The following is a 20,693-nucleotide window of genomic DNA, read 5'->3' as shown; positions in this document are numbered from 1 at the left end:
GTAAGCCAGACATAGATCACCCTCAGCATTCTATGGGAAACTGAGTAGAGGGAAAGTACTTTAACGTGGCTCTGCATAAAGCAGGTTTGTTACACTTTGTATTCTTTTTGTATGCAACCTGTGAAGTCACTCTTGTTGCTGCACATGCCTGCTCAGGTACACATTAAAGGGAACATTGTACTCTATGATTGGTCAATAAGGGTGGAATACAATGGGATAATGACCTTTTTGGACCTAGGTGCCATATCCTTACTTATAAGTTGAGAAACATAAAAGGATTTCCTCACCACTGTGGCCACATGGTGCTTGAAGGGAAGGCTACTGTGTAAGTGCGTACCCAGATCTCTGACCACTGGGTCAGTTCTTAGGGGCATATTATCAACATGGTAATTAGCCAGTTGATATTATTTTACAACAAAATCATTTAGTATGACAAAGCATGCACTGATGCTTCTTGATTCTCCAGTCTCTGGGCCATATTCATAAATATGGTGTACACTGCATAGGGCTTGCATGCACTGGAGAAAACATACCAGTGCCCTAAACAATTCATAAAACACAAGGAACTTTGCACTGTATACAAGTACTCCAGTGTGTTCTTGCACCTATCCAGGTACAGTGTACATATGTAAGTTAGGGCTGGCAGGCACATCCATGATTAACAAAGCACAAATCTGTAGCATATGACCCTCAGTCAGAATCAAACTTTATAGTAAAACAGGTGCAAAGTACTCCCTCAGCACAGCTCTAATGATACAAAGGAACCAATGTGTTGTTCAGCATATTGTGGCTGAACAGCATCAGCATTACAAGGGAGAGAGAACATTACTGAACAGCACTAAATGGGACGATATTCGGACATTAAATGGGTAATATGCAGCATCTGCAGCAAGTGTGTGTGTTTGTGAAAACATCATGAAAACATTGTTTCCCTCACTTTGAAGAGAAGGGAACAATGCATTTGCCATATATCAGTGGAAACTAACGTGCACACAGCATTTATATGTCACCAACTCTAGCTGCCACAGAACATAAACACACTGCATTTGTTACATTTTGTCTTTAAGAACACACTCTTCATATATCCTGAGTAGCAACTATGAGTGTGACATACTAAAGATGCATGTACATTTAAATGATGGAACTTTTTCAGCACAGGATTTTTAAGCATGGAGAATTATCAGATGAGAAAATTAACCTGGAAAATGGAATATAAGTAACAACAAGCAAACATGGAGAACAGGTTAGGGGTGTGGGTGTAATGCCCTAGTTAGAGATGACAGGTTGGTTAGTTAACTTATTTAGGCTCAAACCCTGTACCTTGATCACAGAAGACTAGAACCTGAATCCTCTACACCAGATGTTCCCAAAGTGTGTGCTGCGGGGCCCTGGGGAGCCTTGGCTTCCTCATAGGGGCGCCGTGAACTAATACCCTTCATTTACGATTTTTTCTTTTGTTTTTTTAATTTTCCATTGTTTGAGCTGATGTCATCACATGCGCGATGATATCAGCTCTACCAGGGCTACCAGCCTGTCGGAATTGAGCAAGGAGCTCACGCATTTCTGGCTGGGCATAGCTGCTCAAATGTGAGTGGGAACGGCAACAAACGGATTATGTTCGGGGAAAAAGAATCGAACCTGCGGTGGGTATGGCCAAAAAGAATGAAGACTCCATGCAAGTAAGGAAACTTTCAGAGAAGTGTGTGTGTGTGTGTGTGTGTGTGTGTGTGTGTGTGTGTGTGTGTGTGTGTGTGTGTGTATGAGTGTGTGTAAGAGGAAGGCAGATATTTGCAAGGATGATTGTATTGACAGATGGCCACTCTGATTAATTCACCAAAAATAATTGTTGATGTTGGTGTATAGCTAAAAGAATAGGTGTTCTACTGTGGGCAAATTTTTTTCCTGGAGGGTTGTATGCAGAAGCTAGGCAGATGCTTTTGTGGACATTATTTGTTTGGAGAGAGATGGTTAATTCAGTATTGCAGAAGGTAGGGATTTTGTGAACAGACTATTGCAATGCCACCAGCCTCTTATGCATTTTGTCTAGTCTTATGATGCTATAGCCTGGTGGCAGTATTTCTTCATTTCTTATAGTAAGCCAGATTTTAGTTATACCTAACAGATTAGGGGAGTGTCAAGCTAACCATGCATGTAGTTCAGAAACTTTGTTACATATACTTTGGTGGTTTATGTCTTGTAGACATAGCCCTGGGGATGACTGGGCATTTGGGTTTGTGGTGTGATAAGGTGTGCTTGTGGGAGAGGATTGAGAAACTGGAACATGGTTTAGATGTTTGTCACTAGAAAGAGAATGGCCACAGTTTATTTGCCTATCTCTGTATGGTGCTAGGGTGGTGTGATAGGTAGATATGAGAAATGATGTTCAGATGTATGGCTGCATTGAAATCCTAAGTGGTGTAATATGTAATTATTCAGTGAGGTGGAGTATCCCTATAGGCGAATAAAGTGAGAGAAAAAAGATCAGGAGAAATAGAGAGGTGAGTTTGTTTACAGTGAGAGTTTGATGCATGGGTACAAAAGTCATCTTTCATGTGGTGTAGTATATAGTTTTGTAAAGGTGTGTATGATAGCTAAGCTAGTCAGCTGGACTAGCAATAGGAATAGAAGAAGACTGATGAGTATTTGAATAAGTAACATAGTATATAGTGAACAGTTCAAGGAAATGTTGAAAATGAAAATATGTTATCTGTGGGCTGGAAATTAAGAAAAAAGAAGATTATAGGAAGGTGATGTCAACAGGGGGAGTGTTATTTGTTTGCAGTTTTAGACAGTGTTAGATTGGAATAAGTGGAAGGGTTTGTTTGCTGACTGTTGCAGTTAGCTGAATATTTCAGTAGTGGGAGGTATAAAGTACAGGTAACAATCTTGTTTTAAAACATAAGATCACCTATAGGATGTAAAGTGAATAAAATGGATTTTTACTGCAGCCTCTCGGTGTGTATTTTTTCTCCCCTCCAATTACCTGGTACCACCACCACCACTGCCCATTAATTTACCATCATTTAAATGAAGGCCATCTGAAGAGCAACCATTATAGAGGCAGCCATGGGGGTGTTTCTGTTTTCAGTCCTGCCTCTGGTAGCTGATGTGGGCACCCACATCACAGTGGGAGCACTCCATGCTTTCCCACACATATGCCCCATGATGGCTACTGTCACCAGCTTGGGACTGCCAGTCCCAAGCTTCCCAGATGTACAGCCACTGGTTGTGTGCAGATCACTATCTGGACTGCTAACATCCTACCCCTAGGATAAATGAGCTCCCGCCCCCTTGTGCCTTTATCTTCCAGACCCCAAGCCACTATTTAATCTCACTCCCTCTGGCAAGTAGTCAGAAGCTTCATCCCTGTTTTAAAGTTAATAAGGTTGCCATTAGGTTTGCTTACCTCTCAACCATAGTAGATCAGTGTTATGCTGTTAAGCAGAATGTACACTTTTTTTTTGGTAATTGTCTTTTTATTGTACTTTTGAACTTTTCTCCCCAGGTCTCCTAGTCCAGTCAGGCAGCCTCATTAAACAAATGTCAAATAAATAAATAAATAAAATATGCACTTTATGCACACAGCAGGGGGGGGGCACCTTGGGAAAACTGGATTCAGCATGGGAGCCGAGAATCGAAAACATTTGGGAGCCACTGCTCTACATCAACTACAAACTATAATCAGCAGGTCCATTTTCAAGGACTACTGAGTTTCAGTGCATTTTCAAAGACTATTGAGTTCCAGTGCATTTTCAAAGAATGTTGAGTTTCACTGCATTTTCAAGTAATGTTGAGGTCTGTGCATTTTTAAGGAAAGTTGAGTTTCAAGGAAAGGTAAATATAGTGTTGCTCATGCTAAATCTGTTTTCATTGTGCAACTTTGTTTAGCAAATGACCATGGCATTTGTGCTATAAACTTTGAAAGGTGTGTTAGTAGCACAACAGGTAGTATGCTTGCCTTTTGTGTGGAAGGCTGTGGGCTCCACTTCCATACCATATAGATAGAGTGGGGATGGAAGTGCTACACTCCTGACGTTGTCCTCCTACGGATGAGATGCCTAGCAACTATGAACCTGTCATTGGTTTGACAGCCATTCTCTCTTGTAATATTACCAGCTTACCAAGTTTTTTTTTTAATGTAACATGGGCAATTTATTCTTCAAGGGCAGCAAGCACTGAATTTGTACATGAAACACTGAAATGTAAAGTTGTTTGCCAGCAGCAACCTCCATTAATTATAGAGCTCTTTAATGTGCAATTATTCAGGTGACTTTTACTTCTGCTGAGATTGTGTTTATTGACTGATACTGACTGATTGTAATGACAGAAGTTTTACAGCCCTCCCCTACACCCTACACTAGCTACATTTGAACAGGTATGTGAGCTGGATTTCTACAATCTTATCAACCAACATAAGCATTTCAAGGGTAGCTCCCATAACATAACATCTGAGGAGAAAGAAGCCCTCAAATTGATACAACAGAATATGTTAGAGTGATGCAACCTGACAAGGGTGGGGGGTTGGTGATAACGGACAAGCATGAATACCAACAAAAAATGGGGAAAGTTCTTAACAGTGAGGAGTACTCTGAAGTATCACGGAATGAATTAAATATTGCTTATATGAGAATACGTTCCTCATTAGAAGAAATGCTTATTGAGGCCAGGTTAGATGTAGACTCTTTCAATTTTCTGAACATGCCAGCTCCTAAGATCCCTATTCTGTTCAGTATTCCAAAAATTCATAAGTCTGTTTCAGATCCACCCATGAGGCTGTTAGTCGATGCGAGAAACAGCATCACTTATGCATGTGCAAAGTACGTGGACCATATTTTGATAAAATATGTAGGGCAACAGGAACAAATTTGCAAAGACTCATGGTCCTTTCTGGCCAATGTAAAACAAACTCCAGTATAATGTCAGCTTGAATTTTTTAACAATTGGCGTTAAGGACTTGTACTCATCAGTCCTTCATATGGAAGGTATTGAGTGGGTAAGCCTACTGATGCACAGTTTAGGGGCACCTGGGTCTGAAATAGGACTAGTGGAGGAATTGTTGGACATTATTTTGTCCAACAATTTTATCACTTTGATAATAAGTACTATATACAAAAAATAGGTGTGGCAATGGGCTCCCTGTGTGGAGCCAGTTTTGCCAACCTGGTGATGGCATACTGGGAAAGGGAGTTTGTAAGAAAGGTTCCTCACATTGCAAGGCAGATACATTTTTATACACTTTTTCTGGATGACATTTTTATGTTAATTGAAGGGGATGAAAATAATGCCATCCAGTTAGTGTCATATTTGAACAATACAACAAGTTTTTTGAAGTTTACTTACATTTTCAATATGGACAGAATAGCTTACCTGGACATTGATTTAAACAAGGATTTGAAATACAACTCCTATACAGCTAGAATATTCAGAAAGGACACTTATTCTAATGCATTCCTGCATTTTAGTAGCTGTCACCCTCTGCCCCAGAAATGATCAGTGGTGAAGGGTCAGCTTGTGAGGGCAGCTTGTATGCTCTCAAATGAGGAAGTCTTTTTAATAGAGTGTGAGAAACTTACAGAAATGTTCTCTAAGAGAGGATACTCTGAACGACTGATAAAGGACCTAACTGTGGAAGTGGTAAATAAAAGACATAGGGGGTTTTACTGACCCATTTTGGGGGTGGAGGACATGCTCCAATCAATTTCATCAGAAAGGCATGGTAATGCAAGAGACCCAATAGGCCCGTCTGACTTTATTATTTCATACAGCTTGGACTGGTATTCTATAATGAACATCATAAGTAAGAATTGGGATCTAATTCAGTCTGATAGTGTTCTACCTGGTAAACTACAAGGGCCACCTAAAACCGCTTTTAGAAAAGGAAAAAACCTAAAGAACCTGTTGGAAGGAAATAAAGGAAAAGTATTCTTTGTTAATACTAAAGGAATGTGTAAATGCCAGATGTGCCTTTATTGCCCCTACATTGATACAGGTCAGAACTTTTCTATCCGTGGGCAGGAGTACAGTACTAAATGCAAATTCAACTGTAACTCCAAGGGTGTGGTTTAGCTAGCTTCATGTAAATCATGTCCTGCATTCTATATCGGTAAAACCGACAGGAAACTTGGGGAGAGGGTGTACGAACACCTTTATGGTATTAGGAAGGGTAAACTAGAAAATGCCTTAGCCAGACATGTAGGTGAATACCCGAACCACTCATTTGGTTTCCGAGCAATAGACAGTGTTGCAGAAGACGGGAGAGGTGGACCAGTTGCTTTACTCTTGGAAAAATTAGAACTGTCCTGGCAACTAAGAACTCATGCCTGTCATGCTCCTGGTTTGAATGAAATTTATTCAATAGCTTGTATAATGAAATTGCAGAGCCTTTCAAGATAATTTATTCATGGATTCAAAAATCTAAACATGCACTCTAGAGGGTACATAGAAAGTTTTGTAGTGTTCCTTTCCCTCCCTTTCTTTTTCCCCATTTCCCCTCCCTTCCCCCCCCCCCTTTTCTCTTGCCTTTCCTCAGCCCTGCTTATTCATTTATTATTATCATTTCTGAATGCACATTATTAGCGCTGTTTGTTTTATAAACTTCAGGAAATGTACTTCAGACAGGTTTGTTAGATAAGATTTGTTAGACACCTTATTTTATTTAAATACTGCATGCTTCAAGCAAGTAGTTGCAATGGTTTTGGTAGAGGTGATTTATGTATTAATGTCTTGATTTATTTATGCATTAAGGTATGTTTTAAGTAATAGACTTAGTAGAAGTGAAACATTTTAAGTATGTATTCTTAACTATGCATTTTAAACAAGTATTTATTCTAAATATAAATTCAAAACTTTTTAACTATGCATTTTAAACATAAATATAAATTTATAACACTTAACACAAACTTATAAAATTGATTTAATTATCGTACGATGCAAGTACATGTATTTTAGCAAGAGCCTACATATTTTTAATGTAAGCGACACACACAGCACATTATTTAGGAGCTTCATTTATTGAAATCTAAGTAACAGTGAAGCACTAACTTAACTGATGTATCATTTATCAATTACTAATCAAGCAGCATAGTTTACTTGTGTAATTAATTGAAGGGAAGTTGAGAGTGGAACAGGTTTTATACCACAGTGTGATGTAACTGTATGTGGTCTGAAGAAGTCTCGCTATAAGCGAGATGAAAAGTGCTTAACAGAAATAAAGTGTAGTAGGTTTTTGCATCTGGATTGTGCCTTCTGTTTTACAACAGTGGAACACTTTATAGCTGGAATACTTGATTTTCCTTTGGATTACTTCTGGACTGTGCCTGGTTTGTGAAGGGGTCTATCCGTTTTGGAGATTCGCAGAAATTTGAGTGGCCTTTTGTGGTTGAAATGTTCTGTAATGGGTAGTTTGTCATTATTGGTTCATATGTTTTGTTTCACTGCTTTCTGGAAAAATGTTTAAACCTACACATTTAAAACATACTCATAACAAGTGGTGCTGTAATATTCAAGGAATATAATTTAAAATAATCAGGGTGGTGCATCCAAGGACACATACATGTATGCATGGTTCTAAAATGCAGGGGCCCATGGTTTGAAAATAGCCCAAAGGTAAACTTAATCCAACACTGGCCAGAGTTTCAAGGGCAGAGAATCTTACTGTTCATTCTAAGTCTGTTTTTCATTGTGAAACTGTATTGTTTTGCTTAGCAAATGGCTATCAGTATCTGTGCTGTAAAATTTGAAGTAAAAGTTTTAAACTAATTGTAATCATTGAAGAAGTAAAGAAGAAAACAGTATGCACACTGACAGGTTTGAACAGTATTTATAGCAAATGGGGAGAAATAGCCAAGTGAGGGAACACTGTAATGGCTGGGGGTGGGGGTTGGGGGGGCTGTGTGTATGGGGCCCAGATCAATTATCCTGCATAGGGACCCATTTGACCATGATCCAGCTCTGTGTTCAACATCTCCCACCATGCAGAATTTACACAGCTGCCAATCATTTCTATTTCCAGAAGTGTAAATTAAATATTCAATGCAATCTTGGCCAATGAGGTGAAATATCTGTGAATAGCATTCATTGCCCATGATAGTGTGGCAATGTACATAAGATGTTGTGGCATAAATGGTCTGCTGTATGTGCAGTTGAAAATGAGATTTATTTCTAATAAATACAGTAGAACAGTTTAGATACATTACACATTTGGGGTATTCGTCCATTCACTCACATATTAATTTGTTTACTTATTCAGTTCTATACCAACTGATTTGCTGTGTACTGAACAGTCACTAAGTAGGGCAATATACAGCAGATGCAGCAAGTGAGTATATGCCTTTATGTACATAGTTTATAACTATAATAACCCACTAATATAATCTCATGCAAAAAAATTATTCTCCCCTTAAGTACTCTAAACTGATATTACTAATTTGTTTATGACAGAATGATTTACAATCCTGCTAGTGACTGTGATTCTATAACGTGATCTACAGACAAACTTGAGTAGACTTGTTTGGGGTAGTACACTTGCTTTAGGTTCATAGGTGCATGCTAGGCAAATGATCACAAGGACATTTTTAAGCCTAGCCATGCGACCCAAATGTATCCAACAAGTTTTGGTACCAGACAGGTTACTTTTATGGGTATGTGTAAGCTAGGACATGGGTGGGCAAGCATTTGCAGGCTGCCACTGTCCATTAGAGACATAGATGATAGACCAAGAATGAAGTTCTGATTTCTTGTCCACTGGCCCAGACTACAATTGAATAAGGTCAGAGAGGAGCTCTGCTTCACATGATGGGAAATCTGTTCCAGAGAAGGGGTATTCTTTAAGACACATACCTGTTCCTACAAAATGTCCTATTTATGTCACAAGCAAGGATTAAGTCCATGAATTGGGCACTTCTCATACTATTTGTTTCCTGAATATGCAAGAGGTCCATAGGAGTGGGGTCCATGGATGCCTTCTATCCCAGACATATAGCGTACCTGAACAGTCCATAGGAGACCGAATATAGGCTCAGGGCTTTGAGGTGATCTGCATAGGACATTGTTAATGCCATGCATTCTTTTTGTGGGGAGCCTCTGCGGACATGTCAGTGTTCCATGTGCCTAAAGGGGCATTGTAGTCAATGATAGGTCTGATGAGGGATGAATACAGTGCAATGATGACTTCCTTGAACTTACATGCCATACCTTGCTTATAAGTTGAGAAACATAGAAGGATTTCCTTATTACCTTAGACACATATTGGCTGAAAGTCAGGTTACTGTCTATATACATCTCTAAATCCCTAAATACTGGGGCTATTCTGAGAGTTATGCTGTCAGTGAGGTAGTTTACTGGGGTAGCCAATTTCTGAAAGTGTACTTCTATGCATTTCTTGGCATTAAGTTTCAAACCATAGTTCTGGCACCAGTTATTTGTCTGTGTTAACCCTTCCTGGTGCATATTACTGTCTTCAGGGACTCTATGACTGCTCCCGGTTTGCAGTTATCCCCAAACCTGGTCAGCCATTGGCCCCAGATATTAGTCTTGAGTTCCAAGAAGTAAATGCCAAAAAGGAGTAGATCCAGCACAGAAACCTGAGGGACTCTGCTAGTGACTGACTTCTTTGTGGAGGTGGACTCCTACACCCTAACCTTTTTATTCCAGTCTGAGAGAGAGCGCTGGCTATCCAGCATGTAACATAGGAGCTTATGCCTAAATCAGTGAATTTGCTTACAATGCCCAAGTGTGGTATTTAAATGCCTTGGTCCAGTCATGGTAGCAGTATGCAAAGTTTTGCCCTTGTCCATTGCCTTCGTGACTTTCCCGATGCATTCCGGTAGGTTGAGTAGGGCTGATTTTCCCTTTGTAAAACTGAACTGGGTTGGTTCCGCTGTCTGAATGTTTTCTATGTCAGTATTGATTATTTCCATGATAATTCTTTAAACAGCTTTGCATTTGAGACTAAGCAGACCAATGGGTCTGTAGTTTCGGAGGTCTGTTGATGGCCCACCCTTGTGACTGTTGCAGGTTGTCATTCATGTGGCCTGAAACCTGACTGGCTGCTATGATTAAATAGTGACTCCAGTGGTCCTGTTAGGTTATATTTCATGATATTTATGGGTACAATGGTTCAGCGGTAGCATTGTCACCTCACAGCAAGAGGTTCTCCAGTTCAATTCTCGACTGGGGTGCCTTCTGTGGGGAGTCTGCATGTCCTCCCTGTAGTCATGTGGGTTTCCTCCGGCTGCTCCGGTTTCCTCCCACATTACAAAGACATCCATCTGGAGTATTTCTCTCTGGGCTTCCACTGAAAATTGTCTTCATTCCAAGTCAGACTTTCCCAGTTAACAAATGTTAACTAAATAAATAAATACATTTATTTATTTATTAAAAATAAATAAATTTAGGAGGCATACTGGGATATTATTGGGGCAAATTCATAAAGTGTTCTTGACCTTGGAGAATGTGTTTAGGACCTTTTCCTTAGTGAAGGTTGAGGAGATTAGGTTAGCATTTCTTGCAGGGGAGGGGGTCTGGGAAGAGTGGGGTAAAATTGGAACTGAATTTTTCAGCCAGTAGATTTGCTATATCTTCTGGCTCCATGTAGGTGGCTCCATTTATGATTACTTCTGCGCATCTTATGAGCAGCCTTTGAGGTTACCAAAAGAAAACCTTATGGTTGTTCTTGGCTTGACAGGCTATTTTTACTTCATAATTGGCTTTGGTAGACTTGATTTGCCTTCTGGGGTGTTTTTTTTTAGATTAACGACAGAGTTTTTGTCTTGCTGGTTGTTGTATTTCCAGACTTTTGCTATGACTTTCTTCCTTTTGTTGTACTAACTATTGATATTTGGTTTTCACCTAGATTGCTTGTTTTTCAACTTTGTTCTGAGCTTCTTCCTGGTTGGCACAGCTGTCTCTATGCATCTATTAATATGACTGTATAGAGTATGTGTGAACAATTTTGCTTAAACAACTGTGTTCTCAGGGTTTGGGGGAGCTTGAAATTTTGCCAAGTTGTCAATTAATAATATGACATTTGCCTTCATAATTTGGACTTGGAGAAGCACAAGCCCTTCATCCTGTTTGACCAACCATAAGGTGAACTTGTTTTAAATGCAGATTGTGGCACCTCCACCTATAGTCCCTACCTGTGCACTAGCTGGCCTAATTTTGTAAAAGGCATTGGAGCTCTGTACTGCCACATTGCATTCTGTGGATTTAAACCATGTCTTGCCAACTGTGCAGATGTCTGCATTCTTTAGTGTGAGGAGGGCTTGGAGGGAGTAGAGTTTGTTGCTGAGATTCCAGGTACTGAACAGTAACATCTTTACACTCCCTTGGGTTGGTTTTATTATGTCAGAAGCTTTGTCAGTTTGGCATTGCCTAAAAAAGACACTATGGTGAGGACAATGTTTCAGCCAATACTCAAAAGCCTAGAGGGGACAGGTTTAGATCATCCTTTTTAAATCAATGTTGTCTGTTGAATATATCCTCCCATGCTAACAAATATTGTACCCCCATTGGAATGGCACTAGAAACTAAGCCAATTATTAAAGTCAATTATCTTCTGTTCATATTGTGGCATCATCCTTGGTGAAGGTAGAATGCTGCTCAATGCTAGGCTCATACCAGTCTGGAACACATAGTCCAAGATCTTCATAATGTCTCTCTTCATATACCCAGGTTGTTATGACTTAGGTAATTTACACCCACATGGACTATGATGGAGTCATACTATTACTTGTGGTCCAAAGACTTGAGTGTGTTAGTGATCTGGCAGATCATGGCCCCTGATAGACAACTAACTGGGACTTCTTACTCAGCCTGGTGAGTAGGACATTTATGTGTCTCACAATAGAGTCTCCCCATGGGTGTTTGGTATAATGCTTAAGGTCTTCACCTTATAAAAACAGAAGAAAGAGTTGATTCTGACCTTGCATTGTTGGCTAGCCTTAAAAACGCTCTCTAGGGCAGTTAGCCTGGTATTGACCTATAACTAAATTAATGAGTTGTGTGATGGCTTGCCTTATGGACTTTGAAATTGAGGCTCTGTGATGTATGGCTATAATGTATGGCTATAATGTTGTGGTGGTTGTTGTTTTGGTGAGTGCATTTCAGCTTTTGAGGATATTTGTTGTAGATCCAATGTCTGGGAGGCCTTGGGGTTTAAGATTACTTTTAAGTACCTCCGCATGTGTGGGTCTATGTGTCTAATCCATACTGTGCATATGGTAGGCATAGTGAGTGCATTTCTGACAGCCTGGTTGGTATTATGAGTACCTGTATGTGAGACTCCATGATGTTGTGTAAATACATCTTTCACACACCTTATCAGTTTGTTTGTCAATAAGTTTGTTGCTAGTTAACAAAAAGCAATTGCTGCTTTGGATCAAAATACCAATATCCATCAAGCTAGCTGTACAGATAGCAGGAACGTTCATGCCCATGCAATACCAATATCCATCAAGCTAGCTGTACAGACAGCAGGAACATTCATGCTTCTGGTCTTTTTTAGGTAATCAGTAAGTTGTTGCAGGACTAAAGAGTAGTAACAGGAATATCTACTCTAAAATGCATGGTGCATCTGCAAACTAATTGCTTTTGCACAATAGAGAAGTCTGAAGACAAGATTTATGGGGAAAATATAAATTTTAGGTATCCGTATCTATACAGGCCAATGCAAAAAAAAAAAACTGCAGCATGGAGCCAAGCTTTGCCAAATATAGTGCATTTATAAAGGCTCAAAACAACCAGTAAGCAAGTAAAATGGCCAATTGCCAATCACAACTAGCAAAATCTAGAATGTTGTGAGATTTACAGAACTGAATCAGACTATCATCCATTGCTCTTCTAGGCTCCTAAATCACAAAATGGACCCAAAGTGCAAGAAATAAGCAATTTAAACACTGAAACTGCCTAAAGTGCTGGAAATTATCAAATCCATGTATATTCCAAACAGCAAACACAGGAAGAAGAGAGAAATGCATATCACTTTAAAATGATGTAGAGTATATAATAATGCACATAAATAACAGTAGTTGTTATAAACAGCTTGAAACAATGCACTTTAATAATGCAAAGTATTTATCCAGGGATGAATGGGGGAAAAAGGAATTGTGGATGGATGAATGGATGGATGGCATAAGATTCACTCAGAATTCTGTGTAATCAGTGCTGTGGTCATCAAGTGTATTTAAACTCTGCAGAAATTAGCCAAACTTCACAAAACCATGATGCCTTTATAGAGGCTCAAAACAACCAATAAACAAGTAAAATGCCCCCTAGAGAATCACACCTAGCAGAATCTAAGGATACATAAATGATTTACAACACAGAATTTGACCAGACTTCACACCACTACCACCAGAAAGCAACACTAATCCTTTTAGGCTCTTAAATCAAAAATGGACCACAAAGCTGCCTAAAATGCAAGAAATGACCAAATTAACTGTAATCTAAATAGCAGGCACAGCAAGTAGGCAGAAATGCAGCAAAATAAAGTTTTAAATGCAGTAGTATAAATACAGCACTCTAAAATGATTTAGCATATAAACACTTAAATAATGCACAGGAATAACAATTAATGCACAGAAATAACAGTAGTACTTATAAACAACTTTAAAAAAAGTGCAGTTTAGTAATGCAGAGTAATTATTCAGTGATGGATGGCACACAATTCACTCAGAATTCTCTGTAATCAGTAGCATAGTCACAGAGTGTGTTTAAGCTCTATTTCTTATTAATTTATTCAGAATGACAGAATCCCTTTTGACGGCTCCGGCAATAAAGGCACCATGTAGATAGAATGGGATCTGCCTTATGGACTGTACATCACATTCCTTATGACAAACTGTAAAGCAGCCATTGCCAAGTACAATACAACAAAAAGCACAAACACGCATTTACTTTATAGCTCATATACATCTTTAAGAAGTAATTACTTGTACACTAGACTAGCTTTGTACTACATATTAGCACATTTGCATCTCTGTCTGCTAACGTGATACATGTTTATTGCTGACCCTTACAAAGGTGAACAATTTGCAAGATGCATAAGCAGGAGGGCAGGCACTAGAATACTAGAAGGCATAGTCCATAAACATCACATTATACATTTTACATGAAATGAAGATGATGTGCACTTTCAAGGAGTCGCAGATCTTGCATGCCTTGTGCAGACCATAAAAATATCAATGTCTCTGGATCTCTGTCCAAAATACTAGAAGGCATAGTCCATAAACAAATTCTAAACTATCTCCTTGACTACAGTTTAGCAATCCAAGCTTAGCTCGGTTTTAGGCAAGGACATCGTACCCAAACTGCCCTACTGAAGCTTGTGGATGGTGTAGCAACAAACAGAGGCAATGTTTATTATACAGCTGCACTATTTCTAAATGTGTACAATAGTTTTGATGTCATTAATTATAACATATTAATAACAAGGCTGCAACCATACAATACCATAGTATTACACTATTATGGTTTACCAGCTATCTACAAAATCTTATAGTCCCAATGACCATTTGCCTATTACTATTCCTATGTTCCTATAGGGCACAAACTGGTCAGTGTTGGAGCTCTACCTCTCAAGAGTACTTATTTAATATAGGTGTTTCATGAGGATCAGTACTACTAGTTATTGATTTTACTAATGGTATGCATTCCTATACAAAAAGAATCCAATCGATACAGTATGCAAATGTCTTTAGAATCATCCATATAAACAGTGATGGGAGTAATATATTATAATATGTAATATATTACTGTAATATATTACGATTTCTACTAACATAACTAGTTACTTTTTCAAAATAGTAATAAAGTAGTATTAATATATTACTTTTTTAGTAATCATTAACTTAAATGTCAGTGACTTTTGAGTTACTTTTGCTTAAACCAGTGGTTCTCAATATGGGCAATATTGGCCCCTAAAGAGCGATAGAAAACGTCTGTAGGCCCTGAATAGTATGGATAGAAATCAGATGTTAGGAGGTAACAGAGACTTTGAAGGGGCAATTTGGATAAAAAACAACTCATAGCAGGTAGCATTCATATCATACCAACTGTACCAAATTTCTCTGCATATCCCGGTTTTGGGCTCCAAATAATAGGGTGCCACAAATTCCTGACTGGCCCAATTAAATCCCAGTTTCAGTGTGCAGACAAGGGTGCTGGAGCCATCCCACTTTTAAGAGGCTTCAAATAAAAAAACAAAAAACACCCAGTGATGGTAGCATCTTCTCCTTTAAAGAGGAGCATTTGCTGCTCCTTACTAACTATGACAACAGTTTCCACTGTCATTGATTTCATGACCTACATGTAAATAATGCCAGCGGAGGGGGTATAAGGATTCAGATTCAGGCATCTATTATTCTAATTCACTTGCAGATTTTGTGTCAGTATGCATTTTGAGCAATAAGATATACTGAGCTGTTGAAATTCTCAACAATTAAACAGAAAATCAAGCATTTGCCAGAGCCAGATCAAAAAAATGACGGAAAAATCAGGAATAATTGGTAGGTACAATCGCATATTATCCTGCTGTTTGTAAGATGGATGTCATGTTAGTGAGTTTGTGTTTTTTTTGTGCCCGCAGAACTCATATACCGCTCAGCATCTCAGCACAAAAATTTTAAACATAGCCATTAGCCAAACATAATGTGTGGAGAGGACAACGGTCTGAAATCGGGAACAAATTTTCAGTAGGGCGCTTATAAACTTAGAACAGTTTTAGAATGACAGGTTTTGCGTTAGTGCGCATTTTTTGAAGGATATCAAGAATTAAAACATTTTTGAGAAAGAGTAATACACTGCAGTCAACTAATAATGATAATAATTAGAGCTGTGCTTGACTGACATAACCACAGAATTTTGCACAAGTGTGGTGTTGCATTAAAATAACATAAGTGCATCACTTACAGGTTTTACAAACTTTCAGAGCCACGTATTCTCTCCCGGTCATAATAGAGCAGCTGCAAGTTAGTTAGTCCATGAGTAGAATGGAAAAATATTTTAACTGTCCTCTACAAGTGTGCATGCCATAATTAAAGTTTGTAAATACTAGGTAACTTAAGTTGCAACATTAATAGACATCTGCAACAACTGGAAAGGCCGCAGAAATACCACACTATAAGAATCACAGGCCTAAAGCAGATGCCCTATGCTGACTGCCTTAATAAAGTCCAGCTATATTCTGTCGCATATCATCTACTCAGAGGTGATTTCTGCTTACAAGGCCATGTCAAACCCAGAGCTGTTGGACATGCTACACTTAAAGAAATCTCAGTCCCTCAGAGCCACACACTCCAGGGATCTAAACCTTGTCATCACAATAAACAAAACATGCTGGAGGGATAGGTTCCTGACCCAGAGATTCCCCACACTCTGGAATAGACTGCCCATACATGTCAAGCAGAGCGCCTCCTTGGCCCTCTTCAAAAGGAACCTTGATGATTGGATGGGAGAAAGGAAATTCACCTCGGGGATCACGTCAGTCACCCTGCTAGACAGGGGTCCAGGGAAGTAAATAGTGTGGGAAGAAATAGCCAGGGAATTGTTATGGCTAGGCTTGTATAGGCCCTAGGGCCGATTACCTAGTGCCAACCTATGAACCTATAAAAGGCAGCCACCATGAAATCCAGCATTTAACTTTGCTTTAGGATTGTAAGGCAACAATTTCAACTCTAGTGTGACTACTAATGTGTGCTATGGATGTAAACTCAGCCCGCACTTACTGCAGAATTTAAACAAGCATGCCAAGGCAAGTGTGAGTAAGTGTATGAGTATACGACTGTATGAGTATGTGTTTTAGTTAAACTGGTGGTTCATTTTTCTGTATGAGAAAGATTGTGTGTGTGTGTGTGTGTGTGTGTGTGTGTGTGTGTGTGTGTAAAACATACCTCTTTTTTGTGGTTTTCTGGTAAATCACGGAGGGCTGAAGTCACTAGATAATAACATATATATGAGTTTCAGGCTTCATATCCTTCATAAAATGCAGGCTAACACAAATCCTGTTATTGTATCAGCTTTCTATGTTTATAAGAGCAATATTTTAAATTCTGTCCTTATTTTTGGGCCTTTGTCCTCCCATTATGCTAGTCTTTGACCAGATTTCTTGAGGTAAGAGCTTGAGAGGTATGGTACTACAGAATTTAGAAAGTACCGATTTATTAAGTTTTAAATTGAAACAAATGTTATTTTGTATTGCTTTGAAGTTGCATTAAACACCAGAGGCACCGGAAGCTGTTGAAGACTGGGGGAGGGGGGGTGAGATGGGCACTTAGTGATCTAAAAAGGACATTTTTTTTAAAACTACTTACTACCAAAACATAGGATCACTTGGAGGACATTTTAAGCTTCAACAATTTTCCATTTGGTGCTTGACTTAACATTTCCTGATTGGTTTTACCTATCCCATGGCTGATAATTGTATATTAGCCCTAGTGAGAATAAATGTGATCATACTATAGATAATTTGAGGGGACCCATATAAGGGATGCAGTATTTAGGAACTGCCTCTATACATTAGTGGCATGAGGGGCAATCCTGGAGTACATTTTCCACTACCCATCATTAGATCCAAGTTGTATTTGAATATGGACAGGGATGAGCTTTGTTTTACTTGAATGGATAGTCTGTTCTGGATCAGTGGTAGCCCGTGTGATATATATCCATCTCTCCACAACATTCAGTTTAAATACCTGGACTGAGTATTTCTGATGCCATTTGACATACTGATGTTCAGTAGGTCCATCTGTATTAGGTCGGAGGATGCCTTGTATGCCAGACACATCACCTCTAAGCACTCTGTAGGATACTGAGTATAGTGATAAATCTTTGAGGTGGTCAATGCAAGACCTATTGTTTAGGACTTCTAACCTTTTAGCAAGGTATCTCTGTGCGTATTCCAGTTGTTTCATGTTCCAATTGTTGCATGGGTTTGGCAGATACATGCCAAAGTGGGCATTATACAAAATGATTGACCTAATGAGGGCTTTGTAAAGGGGGACAATAACATCTCTAGATCTAGTCACAATCAATTTGTTTATAAGCTGTGGAATATAGAAAGACGTTCTTATGACTCTGGGCACATGTTGGTCTAAAGTTAGGTCACTGTACACATAAGTTCCCAAATGCCAAACAACTGGGTAATTTCTCAGGGGGCATTGTCATTTTGTCAGTTCCCTGGATTAGATGACTTCCCAAAGGATATGTTAATGTATTTCTTGGAGTTTAGTTTCAATTCATGATTCTGGCACCAATTATTGTTTGGGACAAACCTTCCTGCATGATGGTTAAGTTCTTTGGGGATTCAATAACTGATCCTAGTCTGCAGTCATCTCAAACTTAGTCAGCCAAAGCCCTTTGGTATTTCCTTTTACTTTTGAGATGTATATGCCAAACAGAAAAAGTCTCAGCACCGAACCCTGGGGGACTCCATTAGTGACTGGTCTCTTCCCTTATTTTGATCTCCTGCATCCTGTGAGCAAGCATATATGTTTGCGTTCTTTGATTCACCTCTCTGGTTGTATTAACCTGATTGTATTAAATTATATTCCTTGTATAATACAGCACCACTTGTTAGAATGTGTTTTAAATTTGTAGTTTAGAACAGTCTTCTAGTAAGCAATGAAACAAAATGTATAAACCAATAATGAAAAACTACCCATTTCAGAAAATTTCAACTAAAAGGCCACTCAAACTTCTGTCATTACAATCCAGCAATATCAATAAATATGCAAATCTCTGCAGAAGTAAGTCACCTAAATAATTCCACAGTGAAGGGATCTGTAACTAATGAAGAGGTTGCTGCTAGCAAACAACTTTATATTTATTTGTTTCATCTACAAAGTGCTTATTACCCTTTAAGAATAAATTGCCTATACTACATTAAAAATGATAAGTAGGTAATTTTGCAATGAGGAATGGATGGCAAACTGATGACATGTTCACAGTTGCTAAGTAACTCCTCCAAAGGAGAACATTCATAGGACTGCAGCATCTACTCCTTTTTAAGTACAACACAGTACAGTATCAGCTCTCTATCTGGATACTGTGGGAGTAGAACCCACAACCTTCTGCATCAAAAGCAAGTGTACTACATGTTATGCTACTAACAATGCAAACAGGTTAGCATTAGTAGCACTAAACTTCTCTTCCTCTGAAACTCTCAGCTCCTTGTAAAATCCACTTGACACTCAACCAGGGACACTTTTATATATTGCATATATAATCTTAGAAAGTTGCTAAAATAAAGCGTTTTTTGTTACCATGTGTTTCCTGAAAGATAGGAAGACTGAAACTTAAAGGGCTATCATTATTTAGTGAATTCAGTTCTCACTGATTTGCCAGAAAACCAAAAATTTTAAGAGGAACAGACCAAAAGTATGAGATAAATATTCTGTAAAAATCTGGACAGTTTAGAGCTATGGACTCACCTCCCTGAATCACAAGTGGTGGTATAGGTAGAGAATTCAGGCTCTTGTTTGAGCCTGAGTAACACTAACCATCAGGTGTACCTAACTGGGAGATTTTTCACAAACACACGCACGCACAAGCAGGCACACGCATGCAGGCACGCATGCACACACACGCAGGCACACGCATGCAGGCACGCATGCACACACACACACACACACACACACACACACACACACACACACACACACACACACACACACACACACACACACACAGGGGAGCAGCATAACTCCTGCAAATAAAAGAACAAAACTCTCCTTACTGCCATGACTCTGGCTCTGGCAGCACCAATGGAACAGCGGCAGCATAACTAATGTAACACAGGGCAATAAGGGAACAAGAACAGCTAGTTTAGTTAGTTTAACTTCTGTGCACAAATCCACATTAGTGTGAAAACTCCATTTAATTAATTTTTACCGACAGGTCTTGCAGCTGTAAAAGTGGGGGGCTCCCCCTCCCCCTGGCTGTATGGTTCCGGCACCCATATTAAACACTAAGTGATGCAGTTATTAAAGAGGAATACTGCAAACAGCAATGGTCTCCTCCACACCCATGATACTTTATTACATTAAGTCTGAGACAATTGTACCACAGAATAAATTTAATTTCCCAAGAAACCACACTCTTGATGCTGGTATACGTATCTTATCAATTAAATGTTTGCCATCGCATGTTTCAGTGTGTTGATCGCAGTTGCTTCACTACATATATGTGGTATTATTTGTGCTGCTTAATAAAACAAGACATTTAACAGTGCATCACATTCCACTGTGAAACTTTTTACAATATTTTAACGTGGTATTTTAAGCACACACTGCTGTACTGTTAAAGAACAATACTGCTATAGCTTCTACATCTATAATAAGTACAACACTACTGCTTTACATTTTAGTTATTTTATACATTCCAAAACATTACTTTACTGTCTTATTCAGCCATTCTCTGATATTTAATTTAACCAATTCAGTGTTGTGAGGGAGCAAGAGCCCCTTATGGCAAGCAGTGGGTGCAAGATAGACAAACAAATCATAGGTACAGTGTCAATCTATAAGAGAACACACACACACACACACAGACACATGCACACACAAATACATGATGTCATATTATATATACTCACAGACAATTTGGAGGATTGTGAATTCACTGGTTTCCTGCCTTTTGGCGACAGTTAGAGGTACGAGTCAGTGCCCAGCATCAGCAGGTACCAGATTTGTCTACAA

At 39.0% G+C, this 20,693-nt stretch overlaps 1 protein-coding gene across 1 annotated transcript in view; it reads right to left on the bottom strand.

Moving 5' to 3' along the window:
- LOC122802163 overlaps window positions 1-20,693 on the bottom strand; it is a 1,241,087-nt gene that overhangs the window by 995,098 nt on the left and 225,296 nt on the right. The gene's annotated exons all lie outside the window — the stretch shown is intronic.

This window comes from Protopterus annectens, chromosome 5.part0, assembly GCF_019279795.1.
Source record: "Protopterus annectens isolate FY-2018-M chromosome 5.part0, PAN1.0, whole genome shotgun sequence".
NCBI classification, from domain to species: Eukaryota; Metazoa; Chordata; order Ceratodontiformes; family Protopteridae; genus Protopterus; species Protopterus annectens.
Note: the sequence above shows the minus strand (reverse complement) of the source record. Positions and strands in the feature narration are given on the sequence as shown.